The sequence below is a fragment of the Lepidochelys kempii genome, chromosome 1 (genome assembly GCF_965140265.1).
Source record: "Lepidochelys kempii isolate rLepKem1 chromosome 1, rLepKem1.hap2, whole genome shotgun sequence".
Classification (NCBI taxonomy): domain Eukaryota; kingdom Metazoa; phylum Chordata; order Testudines; family Cheloniidae; genus Lepidochelys; species Lepidochelys kempii.
Window position 1 is genome coordinate 26,412,076 of NC_133256.1, and position 21,950 is coordinate 26,434,025.

At 42.5% G+C, this 21,950-nt stretch overlaps 1 long non-coding RNA gene across 1 annotated transcript; it reads left to right on the forward strand.

Moving 5' to 3' along the window:
- The first annotated feature begins 6,849 nt into the window (after positions 1-6,849).
- Positions 6,850-19,103, forward strand: LOC140900734 (uncharacterized). The gene is made up of 3 exons (XR_012155715.1): positions 6,850-6,980; positions 15,264-15,375; positions 18,708-19,103. It is a non-coding gene; the product is annotated as an uncharacterized lncRNA (long non-coding RNA).
- The last annotated feature ends 2,847 nt before the right edge of the window (positions 19,104-21,950 follow it).

The window sequence follows — 21,950 nt, forward strand, 5'->3', positions numbered from 1 at the left end:
CATAACTTAACCTATGTCCTGTTGTTAATAAATTCGTTTTAATCTTACTATAAACCAACTCAGTGTTGTCTTTGCAGGGAAGACTTACCCCAGCTAAGTTAATAAACTGGAATGTGCTTTTGTTTGTTCTAATAAAGATTTATAAGAACAAACAAACTTTATTATTTCTCTGAACTGTCCAGGGGAGGGCTAGACATTGCAGAGCACACCGTTTGAGGAAAATTTGGGACTGGCCTGAAGTGGTTTTGGGATCACCTTGCTGGTTGTAATCATGGCTGGAAGCCAGAGTGTGACCGATGTGTTATTGTGATGCCTGCTGGGGTTATAGTTGCTGGACCAGGGCTGCAGTTATACACAGACACTCAATGGGTGACTTGCATGCTTGTTGCTGATTGTGAATATCCCAGACAAAGAGTTACAGTAGCAAAGCATTGCAAGACAGCCAGGGATACAGGGTAAGAGGGACACAACCTCATGTTTTATGTTTGAATAGGGGTAATGCTGTGTACCTTTATATTTTTTACAATGTGCTTACGAAACAGTCTCCACTTTATAAAATTCCCTTTTTTCTGCCACGTGCTCTTTTAACCTATCTTTATATTTTTCGCTTTTATTTAATATTTTTAAATGCTCTTGTCTTAACCTACCCTTATATTTAATATTTTAAATGTTTCTTTATTAACCTACTTTTATATTTTTTCTTTTAATATTTAATTTATTTTAAAATAACTCCTAACTCTTTTAAAATGCTCTTTTCTTAACCTACCTTTATATTTAGTATTTTAAAGCTTTTTAAAATATTTCTTTATTAACCTACCTTTATATTTTTACCAGGTGCTTACTAAACAGTCTCCGCTTTATAAAATTCCTTTTTCTGCCATGTGCTCTGTTTTAACCTAACTTTATATTTAATACACCCTTTAAATTTATCTCAGAATTTTTTATTCTTTAATAACATGCCTAACTAGTCCTTTAAAATCATCTCTCCTTAATAAACCTGATCAAGAATCTTTCTTTTCTTTAATAACTTGCCTCTACTCTTTCAAACTAACCCTTTAAAAACAAAAATCTTTATTTTTCTGTAGGTTGTCTCTTTCTATTCTTTAATAACATTCCAAACTAGTCCTTTAAAATCATCTCTCCTTACTAAACCTAACCAAACAATCTGTTTAATAAATTTTCTTTCCTTTTTTTTCTAAACCTAACCAAAGCTTTCTTTTTTTAAAAAAACAACTCTCCTTTCCTTTAAACTCTCTCACTCTATTCTTTCAACCTTTTTCTCTAAACAATCAACCAAATGTATCAAAACACAAGCACGCAACATTCCCCCTATTCAAACATAAAACATAATTTAAAATTTTAACAATCATAAAAAAAAATTTAAATGGCCGATGGCGCCAAACCTTGACACCAACGGAAATGGGAATGGAGGGTGAGACATAAGCCCAAAATGGGGCATGGAAACCTGTCAAAAATACATAGTGATGAATGTTATCGAGGTATATACTACTCCCATGACACCATTTAAGAAAGAAACATTTTAAAAAGATCTCTAAGATACTTTGTGACAGGACTGTCATTTGGGGTACTGGCAATTGACTATGCTCTATCTGGTTTAGATTGTGAGGGTCTTGGTTGAAGTAGTGTCCACATCTTCTGCTCTTTTATCTTTTATATACTGCTGGTATTCCATAAACAACAATAATGCATTGCAATACATACCTGGTGAAAGTGCACTGTACCTCTATGCAGGGTGACTTGGGTTCAATTGTAAGTCACAATTTCTTACTCTTGGGCCATGTAGAGCAGAATTTGCTACAGAGTTCATGCCATGATGGCAGTGTCCAACATCCACTTTTCTAGCTGCTTTAAGAGTGGCTGTTGAGACACCAAAAGGGATCCCCAATGATATTCAGCCAAAAAAACAGATATTTTCCTATTAGACAGCTTTTCATACTATTCAAGAGAATTTGCTGCAGTGTGTTATATTCAGTTGTTTCAAAAAAGGACACTGTTCCAGTTTATTCTCTGCTTAAAATTATCTGGTCAGTAAAGCAGGTAATGTTCACTTTATAGTTTCTGAAATTAAATAAAGTAAGTATTTTAAGTAGGAGAATTAAAGGAATGTTAGCCAAATAGAAAATGGTACAATAGTTCAAGAAGAAGTGCAGAACAGCTGTAGGCTCATTGGATTGAGAATAACTAGCCTATTTTGCACATAATTATTATGCATATAATAATAATTGGAGAAAATTTCCTTTTATGGCTTCAGTATGTTTTACAACTTAGGGTTGGTTGCAGAGTTTTTGTTAAAATATGTGCACATGAACAAACAAGTCCATGCTGTATAATTATGCATATGTTTATATTTTGAATAATTCTCCCAGCTGGTTCCAAGGACATGCAAACAGTGCAGTTAGACATAGCTTTCCCTTACTCATATGTACCTGGGGCCAAACCCAGTTCAATCCCACTGGCTTAGTTACTGTGATGCCTAAATTGAATGTCCAAATCCAGCATTTGGTATACTCATATAAGCACTGAAGCATGTCAATATATCCATATGGACCTATATAAACACCATTCATATTCACCCAAGTGCTAATCTGAGCACCCAACCACAGGCTATAGACCAAAAAGACACCTGTGAGGAAGTATGCACTGGTTCTTTCAATCTATACTAGGAAGACAGCGAAAGGGCCCTGGGAAAGGTCCTAAGCAGTTCTACACTGAGTCAAAAGAGAAAGCAAGCAACTTAAAGGTAATACTGTTTTCTTTATTCTAATAAAGTAGGATTGGGCATTTGACCAGTCCAAAACTATTGGTCAATTGTCCACTAAAACATCGGGCAAATATTGTCAAATACACCGGACCCTCACTAGAACACGCGTCTATATAGCGCGAATTTGCATATAACGCGGTTGCAGCCATGGATCCCAAATTTAATTACTTTAATTGGAATTCATTTTAATGTGGTCCCCACTATAACGCGGTCCCTGCGTTAACGTGGTACCGTTAAGGGATCCCAAATCCCGCGTTCTAGTGAGGGTCTCGTGTAATGTAAAAAATGGTCAAATATTTTAAAGACGTAATAGTCTTCAATAATCTTAGCCTTAGATAGATACTTATACGTAATTACAAAAAACAAGTTATTTAACTGAGTTATTTTAACTCAGAAAAATGTAAAACACAATGAAATGAAGCTCTAAAATATTAAATAATTATTATAATTGATTTTAGCAACATTAAGTTAGGATTTAATTGTGAATGTCATTCAAGACTGAACAGTTACCAAAAAAAAAAAAAAGAAAAATTACATAAAAGAGAAATAAAACAAACATATAGCAGCTGTAAAAAAAATCTCATTTTAAAATGCATTTATGCTAAGTAGACAGCAGGCCAACTTGTCAAGCATCTTGATTTTCATCATCGTCTCTTTCTTTATCAGCTTCAACTGCTTCATCTGTGTTTTTGTTGTCATCTTCACCAAATCCATCAATATCCCCTTCTTCCTCTTCATGTGATGAATACTGAGTCAGTGCTTCATCTGCCACTTTCTTCTTTAATCTTAAATTGTGAAACACAGTCACCAGTTTCCCGGTTGTTAGAAGTCTTCAGTCTATTTCTGGTTTTTAAATCGATGATTCCCCAGCCTGACCAATTTTGTTCCACACCTGCAGTAATACACAGAAGTGTTAAAAGAATTTCTGCCACTGTATCTAGATTGCAAGGAGGCCACAACACTTTTCACCCTGATGGAGTAAGCTGTTTTGATTCAACTGCTGGGATAGCACTCCACATTGTTTTATGACTGAACAAGCTGCTTCTTGTTTTACAGTTTGCTACCTCCATCAGAACTGTTTGTATATCCTTTGAAATTTGCAACAGCCACTAGGCACTCACAAGCGAAATCAGGTTCATCATAAACATCTTCCTGGAAGTGTGCATAAAGAAGGTAGGCAGCATTATGTGTCGGAGAGATCACTCAATTTTTCTATGATATTGTTTTATTATTTTTTTCTTTTCAACTTTTATGACTGTTTTCAGTATCCCCACAAACATTTCTTAAAGTTCAGGAATTCGTTCTTGGCATCAGACATTGTACAATTGTCATTTTTCTATATTCTCAATGGACTGAGCCATGGGTTCAAGCAGTGAAATAATTTTGAGTTTCACATCCAAAAGACATTGTCATCAAGAATGTCAGTGCAGATTACTTGGGGGCAACCTCTGGCAACCCCTCCTTCAACAGCTGCTGAATTAAGAACCTTCTTGCATATCTGAAGATCTTTGAGACATTTAATAGAAGATGCCCGTCAAGCACAACAAGGCTTACTCGGTGTGGATGAAACTGAGTACTTTTAAAAAAAACACGCTGGAAAACAGATGCTGGTATTTTTTTGTTTTTGAAAATCTTGACAATGCTTTTCACTTTTTACACATGTGATGAGAAAGTTGTCAGATCTTCAACATCACGAGTGAAAAGCTGCATTTTATGGGCAGCACATCTGTAACACAGAAGCTAGGGATAGTCATTTATCAACAGAGTCCAAACGGCTTTCATATTAGCTATTTTGTTGGTCACAACCAAAATAACTTTCCATGGACCCACTGATTATATTTTTAACTTGTCAGCAATATGCGGGCTATGTGGTGATGCTGAGTTATACATTGGAATGAATAAAACATTGGTTGTGGAGTTGTTATCATGAAGTTGATGATGCCCTCTTTGAGGGTATTGTGCCATTCATTAGACTCTGGAGACATGTGAGGAGCTTGTGCAATAAGAACACCAACTCTCTTTTTCACATTGTCTACTTCAGCATTCAGAAGACTTCTTTCAAGCCATTTCCTACTTGATACTTGGCAAATTGGATTTAACTGATGGAAAAATTCTAGCATATAAGAATTTTCAACTATATGAAATAGTGTATTGCCAACATAAATACCCCTAACGAATCTACAGTCAAGTTCGTTTTTCTGGCCATGGGACATTCTACCCGAAAACTCTTAATACCAATTGGATGAACGTCTGAAGACTTTCCAGGAGTAGTTTTTGATGCTGAAGAAAATGGAGTAGCAAAATTCTTATTAGAAGATGAAGAAATGGAATTAGCTTCACTTTCATTGTCACTCATGGCACTATCTTCATCAGTAGACTCCAAGCTTCATGATGATGTTGCCAAAGACAAAGTAGAAGGAGAATGCACAGAATTTTTTCCCTTTCTTGCTGTTTGACTGCAACAAGCTATGTTTGAGAGTAGCTGGACACATGTCACAAGAATTCAACAAGTGTTTCGCCATTCTATCTACATGTGTTACGTATTCAGAAGAACAGAACTTCCACTGAGCTTTAACAGTTTTTCCATGATCGGGTCTAGTAAAAATAAAAAGTCAATACAAATTATTTTAGCTTTCCAGGCTCTGCATAATTTTATGTCACTGTTAATAATGTCTCACTACTTCTGGAATGCTCTCTAGATTATGAAATATCTCCTGTATTTCAATCAACCAATAGCCATTCAGTTCTGTTTTTAATTGCTGCTGTTCCAGAAGATTCCAACTAATAAAAATATTTTCAGGAATGCTGCCCTTTCCCTCCCAGAACCCTTACAGACTCCCCTACCACATGTACCACATACCTCCTCCCTGCAGCAAATACAATGGACTCAGCAGCAGCAGCAAGAGGAACAGCGCAGCAGGGAGGAGCATCTACAGATATGTATTGTCAACCCCCTTCATTAGCATAAAACATTTCATATTATCAGCAAGATTTGGCTGGGGACACGTGTGGGTGGGCAGGTGCGGGAGGGTGGGTATGACATTCCGGGGTGCAATCCAGACCAGTGAGGGCCTGTGTCACCACTTGCCCTTTGCCCTGCACCTAGGGTTGTCAATATTGTATTTCAAATTTAAGGGACTCTTTTCTTAGAACCCCCACCCCATCCCTCCTCCTGATATTATCACTAATAATAAATAATAATAATAATTAATAAGCAGTACTCACCTACATTCACCAAGCATGTTTTTTGCTGCTTTTTGCAGCACTCAGCAACTCCCGATCTTGTTGTACAGAGAGGAAAAAATAAGGGACCTCCCTTCTAATAAGGGACTGTTGGCAACCCCTATGCTCAACACTTGCCCTGGTTTGATGCTGTAGCTCCTCACAAACAGCATGCAGGTCACATCCTGAGTGTCTGTGTATAGTCACTGCTCTGGTTCAGCAGCTCTGACTCCAGCAGCCTGTCAGCAAATCTGGCTTCCAGCAGCCCTGGTTACTGTTTTCAGAGTGATCCCAACACACTCCTAAGGCTGATCTATACTATGGGGAGATTGACACTGCTGCAATCGATGCAGCAGGGGTCTATTTAGCAGGTCTCGTGAAGTCCTGCTAAATCGACTGCAGAGTGTTCTCCAGTCAACCCCGGTACTCAGTTGGAGTAACATAACTTAGGTCAGGGATCTCAAACACGCGGCCCGCGGGGTTCTTCCCTGCGGCCCGCCAAGCTCCCCGCGGCCCCGCCCCATCCCCTCCCCAGCGCGCCGCATCCCCAGCCTACCTCCAGGCCAGGGGTGGGCAAACTATGGCCCCAGGCCAGATCCGTCCCCTCTGGGCTTTGGATCCGGCCCATGGATTTGCCAGCCTCGTGGTGCTGAGGAAGTGGCGGGCACCGTTTCCCTGTGGCCGCGGGGGGAGGGGGCGGAGAGAACTCCGTGAGCTGTTCTTGCCTGTGGGTACCTCCCCTGAAGCTCCCATTGGCCAGGAATGGGGAACCGCGGCCAATGGGAGCTTTGGGGGGGGTACCCACAGGCAAGAACAGCTCACGGAGTTCTCTCCTCCCCCTCCCCCTGGGGCCGCAGGGACAGGGTGTCCGCCGCCTCCTGGAGTGGAGCAGCATGGGGCTGGGGCCAGGGCCGGGGCAGGCAGGGAGCCTACCCTGGCCCTGGTGCATGCCCCTGCCACCCCAGAGCCACTCAAGGTAAGCAGCACCGGGCTGGAACCCAAACCCCTGCCACACCCCACACCCCAACCCCCTGCCCCGAGCCCCCTGCCACACCTTTCCTGCACCCCAACTCCCTGCTCTGAGCCCCCTGCCACACCCGAGCCCCCTGCCACACCCCACATTTCCTCCTCACCCCAACTCCCTGCCCTGAGCCCCCTGCTGCACCCCGGACTCCCTCCTGCACCCCAACCCCCTACCCTGAGCCTCCTGCTGCTCCGTGGGCAGCGGTGGGGGTAGAGTGGGGGGGGGCGGGGGCAGTGGGGGGGTGATGCAGCCCTCGGGTCAACATACAAGTCCTCATGTGGCCCTCCTGGTGATTCGAGTTTGAGACCCCTGACTTAGGTCAACTTCCCCCAGTAGTGAAGACAAGCCCCTGGTCCCAGATTTCCCCCCCAAAAAGTATGTTCTGCACTATACAGCCTCTCCTGACAGTCCAGACATATTAGGTCCATTGCCCCTCTAAGAGGATTAATATACAACAATCTGCTACCTTAAATGACACGGGATTCACAACACGGGATTAATTTTAATTAAAGAATAAAACATGTTTATTTACTTACAAAGTGAGAGATTTTAAGTGGGTAAAAATAATGAGGCGTTAAAGACAGAAATGCTTACAAGAAAAATAAAGATAAAAACTAGGGCTGTCAAGCGATTAAAAAAAATAATCACGTTAATTGCACTGTTAAACAATAATAGAATACCATTTATTTAAATATTTTGGATGTTTTCTGCATTTTCAAATATATTGATTTAAATTATAACACAGAATACAAAGTGTACTGTGCTCACTTTATATTTATTTTTATTACAAATAGTTGCACTGTAAAAAACAAAAGAAATAGTATTTTTCAATTCACCTAATACAAGTACTGTAGTGCAATCTCTTTATCATGAAAGTTGAACTTACAAATGTAGAATTATGTACAAAAATGACTGTATCCAAAAATAAAACAATGTAAAATTTTAGAGCTTACAAGTCCACTCAGTCCTATTTCTTGTTCAGCCAATTGCTCAGACAAACAAGTTTATTTACATTTGCAGGAGATAATGCTGCCCGCTTCTTGTTTACAATGTCTCAGGTGCAGAATGAAAGTTGAATACACTTTGGGTAGACTGAAGGGACTCTGGTGATACCGAAGACTTTGAGACAACTCTATTTTCCTTTAAGCACAGCACTAAAGGCATTACTTTGCCATCATTAGCTGAAAACGGGGAAGAGTTAGGTGAACTAAGCTAAATTGGCAAGAAAATAAGGTGGTAACAGCAAACCATAACACTGAGGTAAATAAACTGACAGTTGGAATGTGAATATACATACTGTAGGAATGAAGCAATTGTTTATAGTTTGGTATGTGTGGAACATTGGCATGCATCCAAGTAAAGAGTGGAGCATGCTCAGTACAGAAGGAGGCTAAAGGTCACTCAGACACTGAAAAGTAAGTCAAGCAAGCATGTTCAGTATAAATACAGGCTAAGGGTCACGGACCATAATATTTAGTAGACAGACCATAATACTACAGACCATAATAGATTCATAGATTCATAGATATTTAGGTCAGAAGGGACCATTATGATCATCTAGTCTGACCTCCTGCACAATGCAGGCCACAGAACTTCACCCACCACTCCTAAAAAAGACCTCACACCTATATCTGTGCTATTGAAGTCCTCAAATTGTAGTTTGAAGACCTCAAGGAGCAGAGAATCCTCCAGCAAGTGACCCATGCCCCATGCTACAGAGGAAGGCGAAAAACCTCCAGGGCCTTCCAATCTGCCCTGGAGGAAAATTCCTTCCCGACCCCAAATATGGCGATCAGCTAAACCCTGAGCATATGGGCAAGATTCATCAGCCAGATACTACAGAAAATTCTTTCCCGGGTAACTTGGATCTTACCCCATCTAAAAACCCATCACAGGCCATTGGGCCTATTTACCATGAATATTTAATTACCAAAACCATGTTATCCCATCATACCATCTCCTCCATAAACTTATCGAGTTTAATCTTAAAGCAAGATAGATCTTTTGCCCCCACTACTTCCCTCGGAAGGCTATTCCAAAACTTCACTCCTCTGATGGTTAGAAACCTTCGTCTAATTTCTAATCTAAATTTCCTAGTGGCCAGTTTATATCCATTTGTTCTTGTGTCCACATTGGTACTGAGTTTAAATAATTCCTCTCCCTCTCTGGTATTTATCCCTCTGATATATTTATAGAGAGCAATCATATCTCCCCTCAACCTTCTTTTAGTTAGGCTAAACAAGCCAAGCTCCCTGAGTCTCCTTTCATAAGACAAGTTTTCCATTCCTCGGATCATCCTAGTAGCCCTTCTCTGTACCTGTTCCAGTTTGAATTCATCCTTCTTAAACATGGGAGACCAGAACTGCACACAGTATTCCAGGTGAGGTCTCACCAGTGCCTTATATAACGGTACTAAAACCTCCTTATCCCTACTGGAAATACCTCTCCTGATGCATCCCAAGACGACATTAGCTTTTTTCACAGCCATATCACATTGGCAGCTCATAGTCAACCTATGATCAACCAATACTCCAAGGTCCTTTTCCTCCTCCGTTACTTCTAGTTGATGCGTCCCTAGCTTATAACTAAAATTCTTGTTATTAATCCCTAAATGCATGACCTTACACTTCTCACTATTAAATTTCATCCTATTCCTATTACTCCAGTTTACAAGGTCATCCAGATCCTCCTGTAGGGTATCCCTGTCCTTCTCTAAATTAGCAATACCTCCCAGCTTTGTATCATCTGCAAACTTTATTAGCACACTCCCACTTTTTGTGCCCAGGTCAGTAATAAAAAGATTAAATAAGATTGGTCCCAAAACTGATCCTTGAGGAACTCCACTGGTAACCTCCCTCCAACTTGACAGTTCACCTTTCAGTAGGACCCGTTGTAGTCTCCCCTTTAACCAATTCCCTATCCACCTTTCAATTTTCCTATTGATGCCCATCTTATCCAATTTAACTAATAATTCCCCATGTGGCACAGTATCAAACGCCTTACTAAAATCTAAATAAATTAGATCCACTGCGTTTCCTTTATCTAAAAAATCTGTTACTCTCTCAAAGAAGGAAATCAGGTTGGTTTGGCACGATCTACCTTTTGTGAAACCATGTTGTATTTTGTCCCATTTACCATTGACTTCAATGTCCTTAACTACCTTCTCCTTCAAAATTTTTTCCAAGACCTTGCATACTACAGATGTCAAACTAACAGGCCTATAATTACTTGGATCACTTTTTTTCCCTTTCTTAAAAATAGGAACTATGTTAGCAATTCTCCAATCATATGGTACAACCCCTGAATTTACAGATTCATTAAAAATTCTTGCTAATGGGCTTGCAATTTCTTGTGCCAATTCTTTTAATATTCTTGGATGAAGATTATCTGGGCCCCCCGATTTAGCCCCATTAAGCTGTTTGAGTTTCGCTTCTACCTCAGATATGGTGATGTCTACCTCCATATCCTCATTCCCATTTATCATGCTACCATTATCCCTAAGATCCTCTTTAGTCTTATTAAAGACTGAGGCAAAGTATTTGTTTAGATATTGGGCCATGCCTAGATTATCCTTGACCTCCACTCCATCCTCAGTTTTTAGCGGTCCCACTTCTTCTTTCTTTGTTTTCTTCCTATTTATATGACTATAGAACCTTTTACTATTGGTTTTAATTCCCTTTGCAAGGTCCAACTCTACTTGACTTTTAGCCTGTCTCACTTTATCCCTACATATTCTGACCTCAATAAGGTAGCTTTCCTTACTGATCCCTCCCTTCTTCCACTCCCTATATGCTTTCTGCTTTTTCTTAATTACCTCTCTAAGATGCTTGCTCATCCAGCTTGGTCTACAACTCCTGCCTATGAATTTTTTCCCCTTTCTTGGGATGCAGGCTTCCGATAGCTTCTGCAGCTTTAATTTAAAATAATCCCAGGCCTCCTCTACCTTTAAACCCATAAATTCTTCAGTCCAATCCACTTCCCTAACTAATTTCCTTAATTTTTGAAAGTCAGCCCTTTTGAAATCAAAAACCCTAGTTGCAGATTTATTTTTGTTAATCCTTCCATTCAGTTTGAACTGAATTAGCTCATGATCACTTGAGCCAAGATTATCCCCTACAACCATTTCCTCTATGAGATCCTCATTACTCGCCAAGACCAAATCTAAAATGGCATCCCCTCTAGTCGGTTCAGCAACTACTTGTTGAAGGAATCCATCAGCTATCGCATCTAGGAAAATCTGAGCCCTATTATTATTACTAGCACTCATCCTCCAGTCTATATCTGGGAAGTTAAAGTCTCCCATGATCACACAGTTTCCATTAGTATTTACTTTATTAAAAACATTAAAAAGGGCTCTATCCATATCCAAATTAGATCCCGGCGGTCTATAGCACACCCCAAGCACTATCCCAGGGGAGGCTCTAATAGTTTTCTTCCCCAATTTAATTGTTGCCCAGACAGACTCAGTCATATCCATTTCATCGCTTCTTATTTCTTTACATTCTATCTCATCATTGATATACAGTGCTACCCCACCACCTTTACCTTTATTTCGGTCTTTCCTAAACAGCACATACCCTTCAATACCCGTAGCCCAGTCATGACTACTATTCCACCAGGTCTCTGTTATACCTATAATATCTGGTTTCACTTCCTGCACCAGTAACTCTAGTTCCTCCATTTTGTTACCTAGGCTCCTTGCATTAGTGTACAAACATCTTAATTTTTGCTGTTTGGCCTCACTCACATTCTGTACCCTATTAGGCACGGTTATTTTACTACCAGTATAACCTATTAGACTTGTATCTACACTGCCCTTCCTCCTACCTACAGCTGTATCCACTCTTACTTCATTTTCTTTCCACTCTATGCTAAATTCTGGCGTGGAGATTACCTGGACATCTCCCAACCATCTCCCCCAAATTCCTAGTTTAAAGCTCTCTTAATCAGTTGTGCCAGCCTCCATCCTAGAAGTCTATTTCCTTCCCTACTCAGATGAAGTCCATCCCGAGAGAACTGTCCTCTATCCATGAATGCCTCCCAATGGCCATACATCCCAAAGTGTAGTTATGCAAAGTGTGGGCCATTAATGATGGTTTGGAATCTTAATTGCTCCCATTAACCAGGACAATTGACTGTAGATGGCTCTGTTTTACTTGTAAGTCTTCCTGTATACCTGTGCACTGGCAAGTGGGTAATGACGTCTTACGGTGACATGTGATCATGTCACCTGAACTGGAATCCATCTTTAACATGGTGCTTTTCCATTGAGAAGGAGGGGTGGGAACCCAGAGGGACAAAGGATTCCCGCCTTATGCAAAAGATATATAGGTGGGTGGAACAAAACAAATGGGGCAGCCATCATGAGAAATCCCCTAGCTACACCTGAGCTGGAACAAGGGCTGTACTGGAGAAAGGATTGTGCCCAGACTAGGAAGGCAGCCAGTCTGTGAAAGAAACTTATTGAAACATCTCTGAGGGTGAGATTTTATCTGTATTCAGTTTTATTACTGTACTAGGCTTAGACTTGCGTGTTTTATTTTATTTTGCCTGGTAATTCACTTTGTTCTGTCTGTTACTACTTGGAGCCACTTAAATCCTACTTTCTGTATTTAATAAGATCACTTTTTACTTATTAATTAACCCAGAGTATGTATTAATACCTGGGGGAGGGGGGCAAACAGCTGTGCATATCTCTCTCTCAGTGTTATAGAGGGCCAATAATTTATGAGTTTATACAGGGTAAAATGGATTTATTTGGGGTTTGGACCCCATTGGGAGTTGGGCATCTGAGTGTTAAAGAGAGCAACACTTCTTAAGCTGCTTTCAGTTAAGTCTGCAGCTTTGGGGCACGTGGTTCAAACCCTGGGTGTTTGGCTCAGCAAGACAGGGTGCTGGAGGCCCAAGCTGGCAGGGAAAGCTGGGGCAGAAGTAGTCTTGGCACATCAGTTGGCAGCCCCAAGGGGGTTTCTGTGATCCAACCCGTCACAGGGGGGAAATGGGGTGGGTTTATGTGTGGGCAGATGAGGCCAGCCCCTCCCCCCTGCTGGCCGTGTGCATGTGGCACTGGGCCCCAGACTCGTGGGGCAGGGAGAGATGATAGGAAGTAGGGCTGGGGCCATTCCCTGTGGGTCCCTCTCAGGCCGTTAACAGCACTGCCCAGTGACCAATGTACGTGGCCTCCCCTCAATCCAGGCACTATTGGGGGCTGCTATTCGGGGGGCCGGGGGAGGGGGATTGCTGCAGGATGCTAGTCATTCCCAGACAGGAGCTAACACACAAGTGAGGGCAGGGCAGCAGCAATGGAGAGCCAGCTGGCCTCAGCGACCTGCCCTTCCTTGAGGCCCTGCTTGGGTCAGGTCACTTGCTAGGGGCCATAGATAGACCTGGGCCTGGCCACTAAACAAGGCAGGCTGTAAAATGGAGCCAAAGCCACCGAGAGTCTGGCTGGGCAGGGAGGCTGGAAGTGTCTGTGGGGAATGGAGGAGGAGAAGGAAACTCCACAGATCTGCCCTACAGCTACACTCTGAGGGCTGGCAGAGCTCTGTGTGGGGTGAGGGAGGGCTGGACTAGTGGGGGGGGGTCCCTGTCCTGGGTACCACAGGTCAGCACTGAGGAGAGCTGGGGCTTGGAGGGTGGAGTTTGCACCACCCTTGCCATGTTGTTATAATGCCCCCAGCCACTCCTGCCCCTATGAGCCCTCAGCTGCACTCACCTGGGTCACCTGCGGGTTTCTGTCCTGTAGGTGAATGAGCAGCGTCCCCATGCTCTTCTCCACCTCAGCCCTAAAGAGGGACGACTTCTTGGAAACAAATTTGCTGAGGTGGCCAAAGAGCTCCATGGAGATCTGCCTCAGGCCGCTGTTCTCATCCTCAAAGAATACTCAAATGAGGTGAACAACAATGACTGACAGTTATGTTTCCAACAATTATATTTGGAGGATAAAGAAAGGATTGAAAAATAACCATCGCAGGAGACCTACCATTCCCCTTCCCCGCCCCCCTCTCACCAGCCAGTTCCATCAGTGTACAAGGAGGAAGACATGGAGCCGGTACCACTGGTTCCAATCAGAGCCTCCTCATTGCTGGATGATGCAGCCATCCTGTTGCTGCCCTCTCCTCCAGATGACTACTGGCAATATCAAGATCTATTCCAGAGGGTGGGTAGTGATCTGCAAATCCTGATGGAGGAGATCCAGGACCCTCAACTCTGTCTCCTGGATATCCTACAGCCACAGGGACCATCCAGGATGGCTTCCAATAAATGAGGCCATGAGGTTCATTTTGATAGTTTTTAATTACCTAAGTTTGAAAATTTTGGCCGAGTTTTCATATTAGATGCAGGCTTTTGTCACTAAGTGCTTCAGCTAGCCCAGTGTTTCTCAAACTGAGAGCACTCCAGGGGGGTCTGTGGGCCTCGCTGATCAACTCTTCCCCTTTCCTCCGTGAACTCCTTCCCTTCCCTCCCAGCACCTCCTGCATGCCGGGGAACAGCTGTTTTGGGGAAAAGGGGTGGAGTAGGTGAAGTGGAAGCAGGGCCTGGGGGCTGAGCAGGGGGGTTGGGGGTCCACAAAAAAAATTAAATCAAAATGGGGTTTGTCAGGGTTCCTTCCCTACTCTGAACTCTGGGGTACAGATGTGGGGACCCACATGAAAGACCCCCTAAGCTTATTTTTACCAGCTTAGGTTAAAAACTTTCCCAAGGCACAAATTCCGCCTTGTCCTTGAACAGTATGCTGCCACCACCAAGTGATTTAGACAAAGAACCAGGGAAAGGACCACTTCACTTGGAGTCCTATTCCCCCCAAATATTCCCCCAAGCCCTACACCCCTTTCCTGGGGAAGGCTTGAGAATAACATCCTCACCAATTGGTACAGGTGAACACAGACCCAAACCCTTGGATCTTAAGAACAATGAAAAGTCAATCAGGTTCTTAAATGAAGAATTTTAATTAAAGAAAAGGTAAAAGAATCACCTCTGTAAAATCAGGATGGTAAATACTTTACAGGGTAATCAGATTCAAACACAGAGGATTCCCCTCTAGGCAAAACCTAAAAGTTACAAAAAAATGGATAAACCTCCCTCTAGCAAAGGGAAAATTCACAAGTTGAAAACAAAAGGTAATCTAATGCGCCTTGCTTATTTACTTACTCTTTTTGTAATATCAGAGACTTGTACAGGATGGTTTATAGGAGAAGGATTTTTTTTGACCTGATGCTTCTCTGCTTTCCCCAGAGAACACACACCAACAAAGCCTTCCCCCCCATCCCCCCCAAGATTTGAAAGTATCTTCTTCCTCCATTGGTCCTTTTGGTCAGGTGCCAACCAGCTTCTTAACCCCTTACAGGTAAGGTATTTGAGCTTCTTAACCCCTTACAGGTAAGGAGCGATTTTATGATAACCTTAGCTGTATGTTTATGACAGGGGTCCTCGGGTTGCTAAAGTTTCAGAACCACTGAGCTAGCCCATGGTTTAAAAAGACATGAAAACCCAAACCAGAACAAATAAAAAAAAATCAAACAAAGTTTCAAATATTTTTATTTGTGAAGTTTCTGGAAAAAGTAATAAAAGTAATAAAGCAATAAAGCTTTTAAAACATTCAGAGTTTCAATGTGTGCTATTCTTACAACATCTTTATTGCTAAAAATACTAAACACAAAATTCCCTAACATATATTGAAGCTCAGGGCTGAAAAAAGATGACTTCATAGCTGATTTAAAAATATATATGTATTTCAGGATTACCACTATCTCTGGGGTCCAGTTTGATTAAGCAATTAATGGATCATCCTGAATTGCAAAAACAACTACAAAAAGCTCAGAAAAATGCCCAAAGGGTTATGATTACTGTTCACCACTCTAATAAAAAAAACTGAACGTACTGAGTGTATAAAAAGTGACACCAAACATAGTTGGTGGGAAGTGTTTTTGGGATGGTCTCCCACAGCAACAGAATTCTTTAATATAATTTTACATTCTATTGTGATAGTCTTAGCAGAATAAATTGAGGATCAATGTATGGTTACAAGTAAGCCAGTATTGGAATGCTTGGGGTAACAGCTAATGAAACAAGCCACGATGTTGTTGTGAAGCAAGGGCAGAAAATAGCAGACCTCTTTGAGCCCAAAACCACTGTGAGGCCCCAGTGTGAAACTGAAGGATGTGGGATGTGCAAAAAGAGTGAAACACATCAGACTACAAGATTCCTGACCCTTTAGGGAGAGATCTAGGAAGACTGCTCTCTCAGAGATGGAAGATGTGCAACATCATCTTCAGGAACTGATTGCGAACTGCAACATTACTGAGTCGCACAGCCTGTATGCTTCACCCATTGTGGTGGTCCATAAAAAGAATGGGAAAATCCGGATGTGTATTGACTACCGCACCCTAAACAGCCGCACTGTAGTTGACCAGTACACCATGCCTCGAGTACAAGATGCCTTGGATTGTTTGCTGGGGAGCCAGTAGTTCTCAGTATTGGATCTCTGAAGTGGATACTACCAGATCCTGCTGGGAGAGAAGATAAGGAGAAGACAGCCTCCATCTGCCCAATTAGGGTTTTATCAGTTTGAACGCATGCGTCAAGGGATTTCTGGGGCACCTGCCACATTTCAACTTCTTATGGAGAAAGTTGTGGGAGACATGAACTTACTGCAAGTCTTGGTTTATTGGATGACCTGAATGTATTTGGAAGAACCTTGAAGGAACATGAAGAAAGATTTCTTAAAGTGCTTGACAGGTTGGAGGCCTATGGACTAAAACTTTCAATTGATAAATGCCAGTTTTGCAGAACATCAGTGAAGTATGTGGGTCACATCATGCCCCAAGAGGGTGCGAGTACTGATTGGATAAAATAGAACCACTCATTACATGGTTCTGCCCAAGTAATTACAGAGAGCTTAAGACTTTTCTCAGAGTTAGTGGCTACTACTGCAGGTTTGTGAAGAATTATGCTATCATCATGAAGTCTCTCGATACCCATTGAGGGGATACCCATCCAGAAGAACAAATCTAAGACCAAGAGTAAGGGGAGGCCCCAGGGCCTCCTAAACAGAGACACTATGGCCAATTAGAGCCCTTTAGAGCATGATGGGACAAGAAACATGAAAGGGCTTTTTGAGAAATCATTAACTGCCTAACTCATGTTTCAGTCCTAGTCTTTGCTGGCCCAAGCAAGCCATTTATCTTTATATACAGATGCCAGTTTGGAGGGTTTAGAAGCAGTCCTATACCAGGAAGTTGAAGGCAAATGTAAACCTGTGGCCTTTTCCAGCCGAGGGTTGTCTGATACTAAGACTCACTACCCCATCCACAAGCTGGAGTTCTTGGCCTTGAAATGGGCCATCACTGAGAAGTTTTATGACTACTTGTATGGTGCGCAGTTTCAGGTGTGGACAGACAATCCGCTGACTTACATGCTAATAAGTGCTAAGCTGGAGGCCACAGGGCAGCGATGGGTGGCCACCTTGGCTAGCTACGAGTTCAGCATTCAGTACCGATCAGGAAGAAGCAATGTAGATGTGGATGCACTGTCCCAGCATCTGCAGGCATCAGCGGTTGCTGTGATTCCAGTGGATGGAGTGAGAACTATTTGCAGTGGGAGTTGTCAAAGAGCCAGAGGCCCAGGAGAGTCTTTATGGTTGTGTTGCAGAAACTCTGGGCCTATCCCCTGAAAGAGTGCCACCTGCCTCAGTGAACTATATTGTGTTGGACCAATCTCTGTTACCCTGCAATGCTGCCAACTGGCAAAAAGCCCAACTGCAAGATACTGACATTCGTGACACATGACTTGCAAAAAGGCAGTGGCGAAATCCTGTTGCAATTATTCCATCTACCTCTGAGGGTAAACTTATATTGAGGAAATGGAGAAAACTAAAACTGATACGGTGAGCACTATACTGAGTCACAGCAGATCCTTTACAATATCAACGAATGCAACTAGTGCTGCCAAAAGAGTACAGAGCCCTGGTCATGAGGGCCCTGCATGATGACTTTGGACATTTGGGAGTGGAGAGAACCCTGGAACTTATTCATAGTAGTTCTGTTGGCCCCAGATGGCTGCAGATGTTTGCAAGAAATATGAGACATGTGCTCAGTGTGTTCAAAGAAAAAACTCTGCCCACTAGAGTGGTGTATCTGAAGAATATCACCAGCAGCAAACCTTTGGAGCTGGTGTGCACTGATTTCTTGTCTTTAGAAGTGGACAGGAGGAATGTTGGGAACCTTTTAGTAGGGACTGACCATTTTACATGGTGTGCACAGGCAAAACCCACACTGGGCCAGAAGGCCACCACCATTGCTCGAGTGTTGTGGGAGAAATACTTTTCACAGTGTATGGATTCCTGGCTCGGATACTCTCTGACCAGGGATGGGACTTTGAGAATCACCTTCTGAAGGAGGTGCTGATGTTACCAGAGGGTTTTTTTCCCACTTGCTTGCCATCTGTGTAAATTGCAGCACCCTGGATAGGGATACTGACAGTGGAGGTTGGGTGGGAGGGAGAAACATTGTGAGTAATTTACCTCTCCCAATTAGCATTTCAAAGGTAGTGTTAGCATCAGAGTGCTTTAGTTTGTAGGGGTCGGTAGTTAGTTTTAGGCTAGATGCTTTAGGTAAGTTATAATTAATGATAGTTTGTAGTTAAAAATTCAAAATGGTGGATGCATTAACTTTCTATTAGGAATTCTCAAGATGGAGGACACAGACTAAATTGACCAACAGCACGCAAGGAACAAAGGTCGAACAAAGTTCAGGAGTATGACTCAAAACACCTGCTGGAGGGGGCAGGCGGAGGAGTAGCTATGATGTCAGCGCAAAGCTGATTGGCTGAATGAGTTGCCATCCATGCAGGTAACAGGCAGCTTGAAAGGTCAACCAATCAGAGAAGGCCAGAAAAGTGAATATAAGAAGGCAGCTGGCAAGCTAGGGTGTGCGTGTGGTTGGTGAGAGAACAGAGAAGAAAGGCGATCAGAAGGTGAAGATCAGCAATTAAGTAGCAGTAGCAGAGGGAGAAGATCATGAACAGCAATAGAATAGATAGAGCCAAAGGACCATCATGATCAGAGGGAGTGAAAGAAGGAGCGTAAGTCTGATTTTTGTCTCGTTAGTGTGTGTGTGTGAATAAAGCTGGATGCCTGCTGCTGAGTGAGAACTGCTCCACCCCATGCTGTGAGCAGCTGGCCACTGCTTGCAGAATAGTAATTGTTAATTGTTCCCTGTTTCTTTAATGTTATATTGTAGTGCTTTTTATGCATATACATTGGGTACTTGTTACATTGTAATTAGTCTAAGGTTACTGTATTGTAGGCCTTATGCATATGTATCAAAGGTTCAGTGTATGCTGATATTGCAACATGGTATTTGTCTTACAGTCTCTGTAGTCTCTTGTACTATTTAAATGTATGATCTTTAAAAATAATCCAATTTTGCCTTATTGCCTACTATACAATTTAATTTTTTTCCTTTCTTTTTCTTTTGTTGCTTTACTAGATATATTGTAACCACCTAACTTTCTCTTAATAAATAAGACTTTGTTTTCAAAGCATTACTGCTTGTGTGCCTATTCCTGATCGGAGGGCTGTATCCGTGGCCTTTCAAGGATTAGCCTGCTCTGGAGAGTCCTCTGTGGGTCAGAGGCAAACTTCCTGGCAATATCCTGGAAATTCCCTTAGGGCAGGTCACTACCTTTCTCCCCATTTGGGCAGAATAAATTAACAAATCAATTTATAATTATAGGCAAACCAATACTGAAGTGCCTTGGGTCCAAATTTTGGGGTAACTCCGAGGATTTCAGGAATTAAGAAATCCAGGACAATGCCTATCACCCACACGGTGATCCTCAGCCAGAGCGTTTTAATCAAATGCTGTTGGATATGCTGGGGACTTTATGTCCAGAGCAGAAAGCAATTGGAGCCATCATGTTGCCTTTTGGTGCATACCTACAATGCCGCAAAGAATGATGCTGCAGGAGTCATCCCTTATCTCTTGATGTTTGGGCAGGAACCAAGACTACCCATAGACTTGTGCTTTGGCATGTCAGAGGATAAAGATAGCTACAAGATGCATCAGCAGTATTGTCAAGGTTCCTTCCCCACTCTGAACTCTAGGGTACAGATGTGGGGACCTGCATGAAAGACTCCCTAAACTTATTCTTACCAGCTTACGTTAAAAACTTCCCCAAGGTACAAACTTTGCCTTGTCCTTGAACCCTATGTTGCCACCACCAAGCGTGTTAAACAAAGAACAGGGAAAGAGCCCACTTGGAGATGTAAATACCTTACAGGGTAATCAGATTCAAAACATAGAGAATCCCTCTAGGCAAAACCTTAAGTTACAAAAAGACACACACAGGAACATACATTCCATTCAGCACAGCTTATTTTACCAGCCATTTAACAAAAGGAAATCTAACGCATTTCTAGCTAGATTACTTACTAACTTAACATCTGTTCCCGGCAAAAGCATCACACAAACAGACCCTTTGTTTCTCCCCCCCATCCCCATTTAAAAGTATCTTGTCTCCTCATTAGTCATTTTGGTCAGGTGCCAGTGAGGTTCTTAGCTTCTTAAGCCTTTACAGGTGAAAGGCCAGGAGGGATTTTATAGCACTGTATACAGAAAGGTGGTTACCCTTCCCTTTATTTTTATGACAAGTATGTTTCCCGACTAAGAGAAAAGCTGCTGGATGCTTATTGCTAAGTTATGGCTGCTGCCCACAAGAACTCGGATCGTAACAAGCACTGATATGATGCTAGGGTGTATTTGCAGGAGTTCCAGCCAGGGGACAGAGTTCTGCTGCGAAATTTGGGTGTTGCTGGGAAACAGAAGATTGCTGATAGATGGAAGACAATATCTTACCTGCTGGTGGAAAAGCTGGGCGACCTGCCAGTCTACAAGATTAAAGATAAAGACATTACATAGAAACCTCTTACTCCCTGTGGGGGAACTGGTAGGCACCTCTTATGGAAGGGACCATGATATGGTACCAGGATGGAAAAGAGGTGCTAGACCAAATCCATCACCCAACATGTGCAGTAGGTCCCCTGGGACTAACCCACCCTTATTTAGTGCATATGAGAGTGAGTCTGAAGAAGAGGACACTACCACGGTGTACCCTAGATTGGAGACCAGATTCTGGCCTTAAAGGAATGAACTGGGGGTGGTTGGGGACTCCTATGATTGGTGCAGCAGGGAGTCAACCCCCCTTCTCATAGCCAACCTTAACCCTCCTATGAGGAGGGTGGATGGTAATAAGGTCCCGGCAATGGATTTGCTGGAGGGACCTGGATGGAAAAAGAAGGGGAGCTGCATGGAAGTAGCATTTAGGTCTGTTGCTGGCGCACCCATACCAACAAGGAGACCAGCTTGGGATAATGAGCTTGTTCCACCAACATTCCCAGACCTCTTGGAAGAAAAACAAGCCTGTGATGACACACCTAGGCTGTTGGACAGTGGGGACATACAGATGGAAGGTGTCCCCAGTGCCTTGGACCTTCCAGTACCAGAACAGCAGATGCGCATTTGATCAAAATGTTCACAAAAGGATCAGTTTAAGAGAGAACCCTCTTAACCTGGCTTGCTCCAGTATGATCAGGTAGGATCTGATAAATACCTGTAGCAAGCCTGGTTCTTTTATACAGTGTAACAAACAAGTGATGTCAGATTTATTGTTGCTATCTTAGCTAAAAACCAGGTTTTGGTTGGTTTGAGTCATTACTGGTGCAACATGCATAATCCTTCCTATTGTTCCAACCAGTTAGAACTGTCCCTGATAATTGCAGCCTTTTTTCCCCAAGAACTTTTCCTCTTACCTTATCAGTTATCTTTCAGGTCCAGTTTCTCCAAGTAGGCCACATTCCAAGCCCAGTATTCCAATCAAGCATACCATCTTTCAAAGACCTTCCAACTGCGAACTGCAAACCAT